Source organism: Ranitomeya imitator, chromosome 2 (genome assembly GCF_032444005.1).
Source record: "Ranitomeya imitator isolate aRanImi1 chromosome 2, aRanImi1.pri, whole genome shotgun sequence".
Taxonomy (NCBI): domain Eukaryota; kingdom Metazoa; phylum Chordata; class Amphibia; order Anura; family Dendrobatidae; genus Ranitomeya; species Ranitomeya imitator.
In genome coordinates this window covers 56,855,332-56,870,289 of record NC_091283.1, presented here as the reverse complement: position 1 = coordinate 56,870,289, position 14,958 = coordinate 56,855,332, and positions in this window count along the sequence as shown.

Below are 14,958 nucleotides of genomic sequence, written 5' to 3'. Positions count from 1 at the left end.
ACTGATCCTTATATATATACTAAACCAATACACATCCACACCCACATACGAGCTATGACTCCACCATCTTCCAACAATGTGAACATGTCATTGGCTGCAGTAATCATCACCTTCCTGCAGATGGGAAGAAAGTTCTTTTGTAGGACAGGTTCAACTCCATTTGGTCTGGCTCCAAGATGTCCATTCAAAGAACAATGGTTTGTCACCCAAACACCACAGCCATTGTGTACCACTATACATAGCCATAGGCCGAAGACAGGATGTCTATCTCAGGAGCAGTGCTTCATAATGGAAACCCCCAGGAGCTATGTACATATGAACATAACCATGGGTCACAAACAGGAGAGAGGCCATTCATTGGAGATTTCCACAGTGTCCACCTGAATCTTCTATTAGGTCGGAGGGCCAATATTCATTTCGTATGTAGATGCCTTAATCACGAAAACAAAGGACATCACACAAAAGAACACAGGCCTTCTCGCCTAACAGGTTCCATCTTGTATCTGGTTTATCTCATCAATAGAGTCCTGGTAATATTCAGCACTCATAAATTCAATATAGAGTTCAGTGATTTCTATGAAACCTACATTGTCCATGTTGTCTTCCAACATATATACACACAGAATGTATTGCCATTTATAAGGAATAACCCCTTTACCCCCAAGCGTGGTTTGCACGTTAATGACCGGGCCAATTTTTACAATTCTGACCACTGTCCCTTTATGAGGTTATAACTCTGGAACGCTTCAACGGATCCCAGTGATTCTGACATTGTTTTCTCGTGACATATCGTACTTCATGATAGTGGTCAAATTTCTTCGATAAGACTTGCGTTTATTTGTGAAAAAAAAAATGGAAATTTGGTGAAAATTTAGAAAATTTCGCAATTTTCCAACTTTGACTTTTTATGCAATTAAATCACAGAGATATGTCACACAAAATGCTTAATAAGTAACATTTCCCACATGTCTACTTTACATCAGCATAATTTTGGAACCAAAATTTTTTTTTGTTCGGGAGTTATAAGGGTTCAAATTTGACCAGAAATTTCTCATTTTTACAACATCATTTTTTTTTAGGGACCACATCTCATTTGAAGTAATTTTGAGGGGTCTATATGATAGAAAATAACCAAGTGTGACACCATTCTAAAAACTGCACCCCTCAAGGTTCTCAAAACCACATTCAAGAAGTTTATTAACCCTTCAGGTGTTTCACAGGAATTTTGGGAATGTTTAAATAAAAATGAACATTTAACTTTTTTTCACACAAAATTTACTTCAGCTCCAATTTGTTTTATTTTAACCAAGAGTAACGGGAGAAAACCTGTTAACCCTAACCCTAGCCCTAACCTTAATGGGAAAATGGAAATAAATATATTTTTTTATTTTTCCCTAACTAAGGGGGTGATGAAGGGGGGTTTGATTTACTTTTATAGCGGGTTATTTAGCGGATTTTTATGATTGGCAGCCGTCACACACTGAAAGATGCTTTTTATTGCAAAAAATAGTTTGTGCGTCTCCACATTTTGAGAGCTACAATTTTTCCATATTTTGGTCTGCAGAGTCATGTGAGGTCTTGTTTTTTGCGGGACGAGTTGACGTTTTTATTGGTAACATTTTCGGGCACGTGACATTTTTTGATCGCTTTTTATTCCGATTTTTGTGAGGCAGAATGACCAAAAACCAGCTATTCATGAATTTCTTTTGGGGGGGGGGGCGTTTATACCATTCCACATTTGGTAAAATGGATAAAGCAGTTTTATTTTTCGGGTCAGTACGATTACAGCGACACCTCATTTATATCTTTTTTTATGTTTTGGCGCTTTTATACAATAAAAACTATTTTGTATAAAAATATTTGTTTTTGCATCACTTTATTCTGAGGGCTATAAAAGTGGAACGGTATAAATGCCCCCCCTCCTCCCAAAAAAAAAGAAATTCATGAATTGCTGGTTTTTGTTTATTCTGCATAACAAAAATCTGAATAAAAATCGATCAAAAACTGTCTTGTGCCCGAAAATGTTACCAATAAAAACATCAGCTCGTCCCGCAAAAAAACAAGACCTCACATAACTCTGTGGACTCAAATATGGAAAAAATATAGCTCTCAAAATGTGGTGACGCAAAATTTTTTTGCAATAAAAAGCATCTTTTAGTGTGTGACAGCTACCAAACAAAAACCCGCTATGAAAACCCGCTATAAATAGTAAATCAAACCCCCCTTATCACCCCTTAGGGAAAATAGTAAAATGTATTTATTTCCATTTTCCCCTTGGGGGTTAGGGTTTGGATTACGTTTGTGGTTGGGTTAGGGGTGTGTCAGGGTTAGGGGTGTGGTTATGGTTAGGGTTGGGATTAGGGTTAGGGGTGTGTTGGGGTTAGGGGTATGCTGGGGCTGGGATTAAGGTACTGTCACATTAAGCGACGCTGCAGCGATATAGACAACGATGCCGATCGCTGCAGCGTCGCTGTTTAGTCGTTGTGTCGTCGCTGGAGAGCTGTCACACAGACAGCTCTCCAGCGACCAACGATGCCGAAGTCCCCGGGTAACCAGGGTAAACATCGGGTTACTAAGCGCAGGGCCGTGCTTAGTAACCAGATGTTTACCCTGGTTACCAGTGTAAATGTTAAAAAAAAACAAACACTACATACTTACATTCCAGTGTCTGTCGCGTCCCTCGGCGTCAGCTTCCCTGCACTGTGTAAGCGCCGGCCATAAAGCAGAGCGGTGACGTCACCGCTGTGCTCTGCTTTACGGCCAGCCGGCGCTGACAGTGCAGGGAAGCAGAACGCCGAGGGACGCGACAGACACCGGAATGTAAGTATGTAGTGTTTTTACATTTACACTGGTAACCAGGGTAAACATCGGGTTACTAAGCGCGGCCCTGCGCTTAGTAACCCGATGTTTACCCTGGTTACCAGTGAAGACATCGCTGAATCAGCGTCACACACGCCGATTCAGCGATGTTAGCGGGTGATCCAGCGACGAAATAAAGTTCTGGCCTTTCTGCTCCGACCAGCGATCTCACAGCAGGATCCTGATCGCTGCTGCGTGTCACACTGGACGATATCGCTAGCCAGGACGCTGCAACGTCACAGATCGCTATCGTTATCGTTCTAATGTCGCTCAGTGTGAAGGTACCTTTAGGGTTAAGGGTGTGTTGGGGTTAGGGTTGAAGTTAGAATTGGGGGGTTTCCACTGTTTAGGCACATCAGGGGCTCTGCAACCACAAAGTGACTTTATGCATTTAAGAAAAGTAAAAACATAGGGGACTATTTGGTTAAGTCAGATGTAGGATCTCTGAGGAAAAATACTCAGTTGACATTAACAGGTAGAAAGAAAAAGGGATGTTTTCCTTGTTTAAGTTGTGTAAATTGTGCACACATGATAAAGGGTTCTACGTTCCAGCATCCAACAACTGGAAAAATATATGAGATAAAAGAATATTTGACATGCAGTTCTGATTATGTAATATATCTCCTTATGTGCTCATGCAATCTTTGGTAGATCGGTGAGACGACCTGTGAATTCAAGGTCAGGATGAATCACCACCGATACACCATAAGAAAGAAAAGGTTAGATCTTCCAGTCTCTAAGCATTTTGTAGAATGTAATCTCTCTGAAAAAGAACTCAAGTGCAAAATAATTGATGTGGTTCCAACCCTGAGAAGAGGGGGTGATAGAGAACAAATACTTAAAAAGAAAGAGTTAAAATGGATATATGAACTCAATACCCTTACACCCAGGGGTCTAAATGTGGATTTTAAAATACATACGGTGATTTGAGGGGTATGTGAACCTCGCCTATTAAGTTTAGTTGAAGATTTGTAGGTGACAAATATTGTTTCTAAGAGTTGGGGATATGAAGTATCCCTAATTTTAATTGTTTTTAATTTTTAAATTTTTGCCTTTCAGCTATACGATGATGTAGAACACTTACCCTGGGAGAATATAGCATCGTGGAGGATGGAGACAATTTAATATGTTCTTTATTATTTACTAGTTTTTGTGTATTATTTTAGAGTATGATTTTTTGAATATTGTCCTATATATAAGTGATGGATTGTTGATCAAGTAAAAAATCAATGAAAAAAAATCTAAAAAATTAAAAAATCTAAGGAAATTAGTATTATAAAATCTTTATTCAATTCCTATATGGTAGTATAATTATCTGTGATGGTGTGAGTGTCTGACCAAGGACACAGGTGGAACTGCCTTATAGTAGTCGCAAGTTGCAACAGTATCATAGTAACATAGTTAGTAAGGCCGAAAAAAGACATTTGTCCATCCAGTTCAGCCTATATTCCATCATAATAAATCCCCAGATCTACGTCCTTCTACAGAACCTAATAATTGTATGTTACAATATTGTTCTGCTCCAGGAAGACATCCAGGCCTCTCTTGAACCCCTCGACTGAGTTCGCCATCACCACCTCCTCAGGCAAGCAATTCCAGATTCTCACTGCCCTAACAGTAAATAATCCTCTTCTATGTTGGTGGAAAAACCTTCTCTCCTCCAGACGCAAAGAATGCCCCCTTGTGCCCGTCACCTTCCTTGGTATAAACAGATCCTCAGCGAGATATTTGTATTGTCCCCTTATATACTTATACATGGTTATTAGATCGCCCCTCAGTCGTCTTTTTTCTAGACTAAATAATCCTAATTTCGCTAATCTATCTGGGTATTGTAGATCTCCCATCCCCTTTATTAATTTTGTTGCCCTCCTTTGTACTCCTCCTCCTTTGTAAGGCGCCGTGCTAGTGGCAGCCCATTGCAGCAGCAATAGTTTTGTTTTGTTTTGTTTTGTTTTATTTTACTTTATTTTTTATTTTGGAATTATTTTTGTTATGTGTGAACCTTTTTCTTTCTGAACCTCAGTTTTTGGTACTCCTAAGGAATTTTCTTTTCCCCAGTACCTTCTCCTTCTGAACTTGGATCTGCTGGAATGCTTCCCTTGGATTTATGCTTAACCCTTGGATTTCCCCTTGGCTGGTTGCGTCTGAACCTGGGATCCTCTGATTTGTTTCCCCTGGATGCATACTGCTACCCACAGCTTTCTGGATGTATGCTTCTGATCCTTGGCTCCCCTGGAAGGTTTCCCTTGGATGTTTGCTGCTACCCGCAGCTATCTGGATTTACAGTGCATTTGTGATCACCTTGCAGCCTAGGACTGGTATTATACGCACCTACTGCCAGGCGGCCACTACCTGTCTGGGAATTGGTACAGCTATGTCTGGAGGAGTGCACTGTATACCTCCCTACACGGACAGGCTTAGTGCGACTAACATGGGCAAGGTTTTGATTGATGTCCCTAAGTCTGTTCATAAACGTGTTGCTTACTCAAGGGGCCGACTTCTGGAGCTGCGCAGGCTAATGCCTTCTCCTGCAGTGCGTAGACCACGTGTCCCGTGTGAGGTAAGGCGACCCTACAGAGGCTGCAGAGCGGGCAAAAAACTTAAGGCAAGGCGAAGACGGTTTAAACCTGTAGTTCCGTCCTTCATCATGGGGAATGTTCAATCACTGGGTAATAAGTCGGATGAACTGCTGGCATTAATACGGACCCAGAGGGATTACAAGGAATGCAGTTTGATGTGTTTTACTGAAACATGGTTACGTGGCGAGATCCCAGACTCAAGTGTCTCAGTACCAGGATTTCACATGGTCCGGGCGGATAGAGACACTATGAAGAGCGGCAAAAAAAAGGGCGGTGGAGTTATACTCTACATAAACAATGGTTGGTGCAATCAGGGGCATGTGACTGTAAGCGAGCGCCATTGTTGTCCGAACATTGAACTGCTAGCTGTTGGCCTCAGACCTTACTATATTCCTAGAGAATTCTCGCTTGTTATTGCAATAGTGTTGTACATACCACCAACTGCAAACCATGAGGCTGCAGGTGAAGTGCTGTCAGGAGTCATTGCTCGGCTCCAGCTGAAACACACCAACTCGCTTACTGTAATCTCTGGGGATTTTAACCGGGCTAAAATTTCTACTGCCTTACCTAAATTTTATCAATTTGTTAAATGTACAACACGTGACAAAATTACTTTGGACTTACTCTATGAGAATGTCAAGAATGCTTATTCATCCTCTACCCTGCCGCCCTTGGGGAAGTCTGATCACAATCTTATACTATTGTCACCAGTCTACCAACCTGTTGTTAGTACACAGCCTGCTACCATTAAAACAGTAAGGGTACCGTCACACAGTGGCATTTTGATCGCTACGACGGCACGATCCGTGACGCTCCAGCATCGTAACAATATCGCTCCAGCGTCATAGACTGCTGTCACACTTTGCAATGTACTACAATATTGTAGCTGGCGCACTACTATGTAAATCAATCAGTATCAAAATAGCGGGGGTGCAAGAAAAGTGGCTAATAACACCATAAAGAAGAGAGAAAAAGAAGCCACCCAAAAATCCGCACACCACCTATATAATATATCCAAAAGGAACAACTTTATTAGTAACAAACACATTTAAAACCAGTTAAAACCAATACAAAAAACCAGCTCCCCCATAAGGTCTGTTCAAAAGCAATCACTGCATAAATGGCATAAGTAATACACAAGGTGATGCATGCTCCCCTGAACCATATAACATAACACTGCTGAAATAACCAACATGCACATATATTTTCAGTATGGATATATATACCTACACATGTAGAAAACATATACTGATGTAAACCTATGGGTCATAAATGTAGCAGGGCATAGATCCTACTGCCCCCAGTAATGCATGCTAACCATGGAAAGTATATACACAAAAAATAGAGGACCCCACACAAGAGGTTCCTCCAGCAGCATATACGCAGCAAACCAATACTACCTAAAATAGGAGGGGTAGCACAGCACCAGACGTGCAGAACAAGACCAGATGGTGGGCGATCCCAACGCGTATCGCGGTGACAAAGGACCGCTTCGTCAGGGGAAGTAGCTTACCGCAAAAGGTGCCATCCTTTTATATCCAGCAGTACAGCCATAAGTGGACGCCGCTGTGTGTACCGATGAAGACCGGAAGCAAGAGGCCGGAAATAGGAGGTGGAGGAGGTCAGGTGGACACAACAATTACTAGCGCCTGCGCAAAAGAGGAAGAACGCTAGAAGTGGGCAGACGTCTCTGCCCATACAGTACAAATTTTTTTTGAAATGGTTAAACAAGATATAGAGGCCTTGCCAGACAAAACAGGGGCCAGTATGAACCTTTCGACCCAGGAACGCAAGGCTCTATTCAATCTTAAGAACAATCAGGAATTTGTGATTAGGGAAGCGGACAAGGGGGGCAACATCGTCCTATGGCCCCATAACATGTATCAAGAAGAGGCCTTCAGGCAATTGGACGATACACGTTTTTACCGCAGGTTGCCCTCTGATCCCACTGGGGTCTTCTCTGTCAAATTGAGAACACTTATTGATAGAGCCTTCGAACTAGGAATCATTAATGTGCATGAGCGAGATTCGTGGGGTTACAGGGTTGACTAAATTCACACCGATATGGTCTAATAACAATTTAAAGGAATTTGAGGCTTTGGGAGGACTGATGGAATGGCAGAATAAGGGAATTTGTTTTGTTCACCAGATAACTCAGCAGCAAGCATTGAAGTCCTTTTCTCATTTGCAGGAAGAATTTGGGCTGCGATCCACAGGGGTATATCAGTATGTGCAGATGAGGCATGCCTTTAGAGCTCAGAAGAAGAAGGTGGATTTCAGAATTCAGGATGATATTGTGTTGGAGTATGTGTGTGGTGACGGGACTACAAGGGGAGTTATTTCCACTCTGTATAAGGACCTAATTACACGTTTTTACTAGATTTCCCTATAAAGGCGAGAGCTAAGTGGGAGAGGGACGTAGGACCGATGGAGAATGAAACCTGGGAATCGGTGATGGAGTGGATTCCGCGACTATCCTTGAGTGAACCATATAGACTCTCGCAGTTATATATTCTGCATAGAGTATATAAATCTCCGGAAGTGCTATACAGAGCGGGACTGCGTGCCAATTCTGAGTGTCCGAGGTGTGCGAGTGAGAATGCTGGAATATATCACATGATGTGGACGTGTCCTAGTCTGGCTGCTTTTTGGGTGGTGGTTTTGAGCCGGGTTGAAGTAGCGTATAAGTGTAGAGTTCTTAGAGACCCGATGGTATGCGTGCTGGGATATGTGGAAGAAATTGGAGTTGATAATACTTGGAAGGTTGCAATTGCTAGGTTACTCTACATGGCAAGGAAAGTGATAGCACGAAATTGGATTAATGTGGAACCACCTACGAGAAGGGAATTTCTCCAATATGTTCAAAATGGTTTAAAATTGGAAAAGGGGGTATACAAAAAAAGGGGGAAAATAGATATGTATAATAAGATGTGGTCTCCTTGGCTTGAATTGGAATGAGGAGTATAGACGTCGAGTTTCTTAAGATCTGGATAAGGATAAATTACACGAGGCAGAAAATGCCTCAGTGGGGTATAGATTGGGAATGAGCTGTCTTAGGGGGGTGGGGGGTAGTTGGGGTAATGTTGGGGTGTATTGAAATAAGAAAACGTGCATGTGATATAATGCAATGTAAATGACATCCGGATGTTCTTCTTTATTTTGTTAATAAAAATTTATTTAAATCAAAAAAAAAAAAATGTGCATGAGCGGGACTTTATTTTATTTACGCCAACTTTCTATATGCTCCCCAAGGTTCACAAGAGTACTACCAAGCCCCCCGGTCGTCCCATAGTTTCTAGTATCGGAAGTTTGTGTGAGAAGGCCTGTTCCTATGTTGACTTTTTCTTGCAGCCGCTTGTTATCACTCTTCCGTCGTATGTGAGAGATTCTTTGCACTTTATCAGCATATATAAAGGAGCTACGCTAGCACCAGATGAGGTCATGGTTACCTGCGACGTTGAGTCGCTATACTCAAACATCAACCATGATGATGGTATGCGGGCAGTCCTGTTCTTCCTTGACCAACAGGTAAATTCGGATAGACTACATGACTCCTTTATTATTGATTTGCTTAATTTTGCTTTGAGGCACAATTTCTTTTTATTTGACAGGGTACATTTTTTACAGACATCTGGAGTGGCCATGGGGGCGCGTTGTGCCCCCGCTTTTGCAAATCTTTTTTTAGGGTGGTGGGAGTCTACTATCGTCTTTACATCTGATATTTTTAAGAACCGAGTGCGACAATGGTCGCGCTTTATAGACGATATATTTTTCATCTGGTCAGGACCATTGGAGGAACTTTTCAAATTTCTGGACTTCCTGAATGATAACCCCTTCCACATTTTTTTGACTCACCATTTTTCTTCTGTTACAGTTAACTTTTTGGATTTGGAGGTCAGATGTCAGAACGGTATTCTGTCCACATGCCTGTATCGGAAGCCTACAGCGGCTAATGGTCTTTTAGAATATCGGAGCTTTCATCCTAAACACACGAGGGATGGGGTTCCAATTGGCCAGTTCCTTAGGGCCAGGCGGAACTGTACACAGGATTCGGACTTTAGAAGAGAAGCCCAGGAACTTACGAACAGATTTAAAAGTAGGAGTTATCCTAGAAAATGCATCTCTCGGGCCTATCAGAGGGCTAGCCGGCAGACACAGGACTCTCTATTGGCTTACAACAGAAGGATACCAGACAACTATGTGCGCTTCATTACGGGGTTTCATACCCAATGGCCTCAGGTGAGCAAGATTCTGAATAACCATTGGAGGATCCTTACTACTGACACACATACATCCCAGGTTGTTAGTACTAGGCCACTATTGACGGCAAGGAGGGCGCCGAACTTTAGGGACATACTCACCCGGAGCCATTATAGGAGACCTGTTATGTTTGCTAATGACAGGTGTTATGAAGGCAATCCAGAAACACAGTGTGCTTAGCGATCAGAGCGCACACAGTGGTCTGACAAATACCCAAAAATACAAGAACGAGCTCTGAGACGTGGAAACTCTGTAGACTGCACACCTGATCCTATCCTAAACACAACTAAAAGTGGCTGTGGATTGCGCCTAACAACTACCTAGGCAACTCGGCACAGCCTAAGAAACTAGCTAGCCTGAAGATAGAAAAATAGGCCTGACTTGCCCCAGAGAAATTCCCCAAAGGAAAAGGCAGCCCCCCACATATAATGACTGTGAGTAAGATGAAAAGACAAAACGTAGGGATGAAATAGATTCAGCAAAGTGGGGCCCGATATTCTAGGACAGAGCGAGGACAGTAAAGCGAACTTTGCAGTCTACAAAAAACCCTAAAGCAAAACCACGCAAAGGGGGCAAAAAAAACCCACCGTGCCGAACTAACGGCACGGCGGTACACCCTTTGCGTCTCAGAGCTTCCAGCAAAACAAAAGACAAGCTGGACAGAAAAAAAGCAACAAAAAAGCAAAAAGCACTTAGCTATACAGAGCAGCAGGTCACAGGAACAATCAGGAGAAGCTCAGATCCAACACTGAAACATTGACAAGGAGCAAGGATAGCAGCATCAGGCGGAGTTAAGTAATGAAGCAGTTAACGAGCTCACCAGAACACCTGAGGGAGGAAGCTCAGAAGCTGCAGTACCACTTGTGACCACAGGAGTGAATTCAGCCACAGAATTCACAACAGAGACCTACACAAAGGCTTAATCGTGGTATACTTCTGAGGGGCTCGTTCCCTTGTGGGGATTGTAGCATATGTCCATACATGTGTCCGGTTCGTGATGTTTTTTGTAATCCTGTCGACCGGACGTCCCATGAGTTAAAGGCATATATTAATTGCAAAACTACTCATGTAATTTATGCCTTGATCTGTCCATGCCCTTGTATTTATGTAGGTCAAACCTCACAAGAGCTGCGACGGAGGATGCAGGCCCACTTTTCCATCATTAAGACAGCGGCTGCGGACAGTCGGAAGGGTAAGACACTTACCACGGTGGCTTCGCATTTCCTTCTCCATCATGGGGGCAGCTATGCCAATACCAGGATTGTTGGCTTGGAGCAGGTCAAGAGCTCGGGTCGGGGTGGCTCTCGATACAAGAGGCTTTTACAAGTAGAGTCTCGATAGATTTATCAACTCCACTCTATAGCACCTCAGGGTATTAATGAGGATCTCCTCTTTACAGGCTTCCTGGGCTAAGTTTCCTGACTGAGAGTCATACTTCTGGGTTCATTATGACGGATGAAATTCTGGACCTGTTTCTGTGTTCATCATGAGGGATGGCCTTCTAAACAAGATCCTGGGTACATACGGCTATAATGCGAGGACTTATTCTTACCGTGAGGCGGAATTGATGGTTTGTGCGGTTCATCATGACAAATGGCATTTTGGACAAGATCTCGGCTATATATGACGAAGATATGAGGATTCATCTTCATCGTGGGACATAATGGATGGCTTATGCAGTTCCTTTATTCGGTGTACTTGGACTTTATACTAAGACATGGACTTGTGGGGATCCCTGTGGGCATTGATTATGATGCGGAAGGGGGGGCTTATTGGGGACGTTAGGCTTTGCATGGTGATGATTTTGTTGCGTCGTTATATACTTAAGGTTCAGTATCTATATTAATATGTATATTTATTATAAATTTGGAATATTTGTTATATTTAATCATATGGATATTTTTCCTTTTAGGATCACTCCCCCAATCAGTTGGGCTGTACTATCTGTATGTTTCTATATCAGCCTTAACTGTTCCTGTGTATATCTATATATATTTTGGTTCCCCTTCCTTCCTCCCCTCTTTCTCCCTTCCCCCTTGTCCTCTTTTCCTCCCTTGGTATGCACTCGTGCCCATCGGGATCGCTATATCTGTTACTGTTCTCTTGGGGAGGTTTCCTTCTTACCTAGGCTCCTCCCCTCCCTTGTTTCTATGCGGACCGCCGGCAGTGTCATCGGCGCGTGCGCATTGGAACTGTATGGGCAGAGACGTCTGCCCACTTCTAGCGTCCTTCCTCTTTTGCGCAGGCGCTAGTAATTGTTGTGTCCACCTGACCTCCTCCACCTCCTATTTCCGGCCTCTTGCTTCCGGTCTTCATCGGTACACACAGCGGCGTCCACTTATGGCTGTACTGCTGGATATAAAAGGATGGAACCTTTTGCGGTAAGCTACTTCCCCTGACGAAGCGGTCCTTTGTCACCGCGATACGCGTTGGGATCTCCCACCATCTGGTCTTGTTCTGCACGTCTGGTGCTGTGCTACCCCTCCTATTTTAGGTAGTATTGGTTTGCTGCGTATATGCTGCTGGAGGAAGCTCTTGTGTGGGGTCCTCTCTTTTTTGTGTATATACTTTCCATGGTTAGCATGCATTACTGGGGGCAGTAGGATCTATGCCCTGCTACATTTATGACCCATAGGTTTACATCAGTATATGTTTTCTACATGTGTAGGTATATATATCCATACTGAAAATATATGTGCATGTTGGTTATTTCAGCAGTGTTATGTTATATGGTTCAGGGGAGCATGCATCACCTTGTGTATTACTTATGCCATTTATGCAGTGATTGCTTTTGAACAGACCTTATGGGGGAGCTGGTTTTTTGTATTGGTTTTAACTGGTTTTAAATGTGTTTGTTACTAATAAAGTTGTTCCTTTTGGATATATTATATAGGTGGTGTGCGGATTTTTGGGTGGCTTCTTTTTCTCTCTTCTTTATGGTGTTATTAGCCACTTTTCTTGCACCCCCGCTATTTTGATACTGATTGATTTACATAGTAGTGCGCCAGCTACAATATTGTAGTCCACTGGTTCTTTGAAACATCCTATTGATGTTTTTCTTAGCTTGGCAGCACACGGTCTATTAGGATCTTGTTGTTTATTTGATTTTGAACATTTTTTGTACTTACGGTCTTTAGGTGGGCGTTTACTCAGTACTGTGTGATGGATTGGGACACTAGAGAGGCCGCATGGAGGGCCTCTGCCTCTGCTGCTTTTACGGACAATGTTCATACCTGTCCAGACTCGGATTTGTCACGGGTGACGACAAAGCTAATGGCGGCACAGAAGCAGGGTATCAAATTGTTATGGAATATCCGCTGTCTGGAGGAGTACCTCAAATTGAAATTGGTACCAAGGGGGCTCAGAATCCCCATTTTTCCAGCTTGGGAACCCTCCGATGCCTTCCGTATCATCTGGGAGGAGGGTTTGATACAGTGCTCACATATTTTGATTAATTTATTGATCACACATGACAGAGAGCTTCTGTGTCATGTCAAATCTGAAATAAAAGGGTTGGAGAATGATCTCAGTAAATTTGATGAGGTATCACAGATACAACCTTTTAAGACTAAATTAAAGGAGGTCTTGGATAAATATGACAAAGAAATCATGGACAAAAAGAGATCTAAATTTTTAAGAGATAAATCAGATTTTGATCAAAAAATGGCGTTCAATTGGAGACATCAAGGGAACCAACGTCGGGGGATTAAAGTCAGATCTAATCCTAATGAGCCAGTACAGAACAGCCCGGTCTCGGACGGTCATGTATCAAGTGATTTTTTATCTTCCGCGGAAAGCGGGTCAGAGGTAGGACCAGGCGAGGGCGTAGGAGACATTGTTAGGTCTCGAGTTCCCACTTCTGCACAGGGGGAATCTCGAGCCGTCTCCGCTGCGGTCCCCCATTCTTGTCCAGCCACAGTGGAGTCTGCTCAGCAGGGACGTCGGTCCCAGCGTTTTGCTCAGTCTCACTCTGTACAGAGAGTTACTGCTGCTTCTTCTGCTCCTGCCATTGAAGCCAGTGCTGGTCAGCAGCGAGCGGACTTCTCTGGAACTAAGTCCTTGTCTGCACACACTGAGCATGCCCAGGGTAAGATCTCCCGTTGGAGATCGAGGGTCATGTGCTCAGACTCTGCAGCACATTCCATTGGTCCTCTTGGCAGGTCTTGGAAGGGCAAAGTTTCTGTGGCCACTTCCTGTGCTGCAACTATATAAACTGCGCATGACCGCACGGCCATGCGCTAGTGTACAATTATATTGTGTGTGTGTAGATGGATGGATGAAAGCTCCTAAGTATCCCTCCCTAGTGTTGTTGTCTGCTCACGGATGATGGTAGCTCTCTAGCGCCCGACTAACCATCTGCACGTTACACACTTCACAGCGTCCTGTGGCTGTGGCCGCCAGTACGGCGCCGTGCGCTTGCCTAGCGCTTTCCATACCCAAGCCTGGGTGGTAGTGGCATCCGTCAGTGCGGCTTCGCACACACTCTTGTGCTCATATATTATTTATAAGGTTCTTTACACACCCAGTTGTGGTGTTGAGCCAGCAAGGGTATAATCGGACTTCAATCCCAGTTGGGGTTAAGTTCGCTGACCACTTGTTCGCGTTCTATGTGCGGTACTGCGGTCCTGTGACTCAACAGGATCGCTTTCTTCACACAGGGTGAGGTTAACCCACGTGTGTATACTTTTGTGTACCGTCATATAGTCTGCCATTTACTAGCAGCAGGTTTTACCTGCACGGTGGACCCCGGACTGCGAACGCATCCATATCAACTTTCTTGGTGCGTTCCGCCAGTCCTAACACTACACTAGCGCCAGGGTCTGGCTAGTAAATGGCAGACATTCAGCAATCTTTGCGGTATATCCAGCAGCTGGAGGGTAGGTTGGCGGCTCTTGAGAGCGCAACATCAGCTGTGGATGTTACCGCAGTTGCTGTACAGGCTGCTAGCGTGGCTGCAGCAACCCTGTCCATTGCCACCCCTGCTCCGACATTTTCTCGCCTCCCGCTGCCAGAGAAATTTTCTGGTGATAGCAAATTTTGTAGGGGATTTGTGAGTCAGTGCTCTATTCACCTCGAGCTCCTGGCTGCACGTTTTCCCACAGAGCGGGCTAAGGTGGGATTTATAGTGTCTCTCTTGTCGGACAGGGCGTTGGAATGGGCTATGCCGCTGTGGGAGCGTGGTGATCATGTGGTGCAGAGTGCTCCGCTGTTTCTGAGCACTCTGAAACAGGTCTTTTTAGGACCTCAAGTCACCCATGAT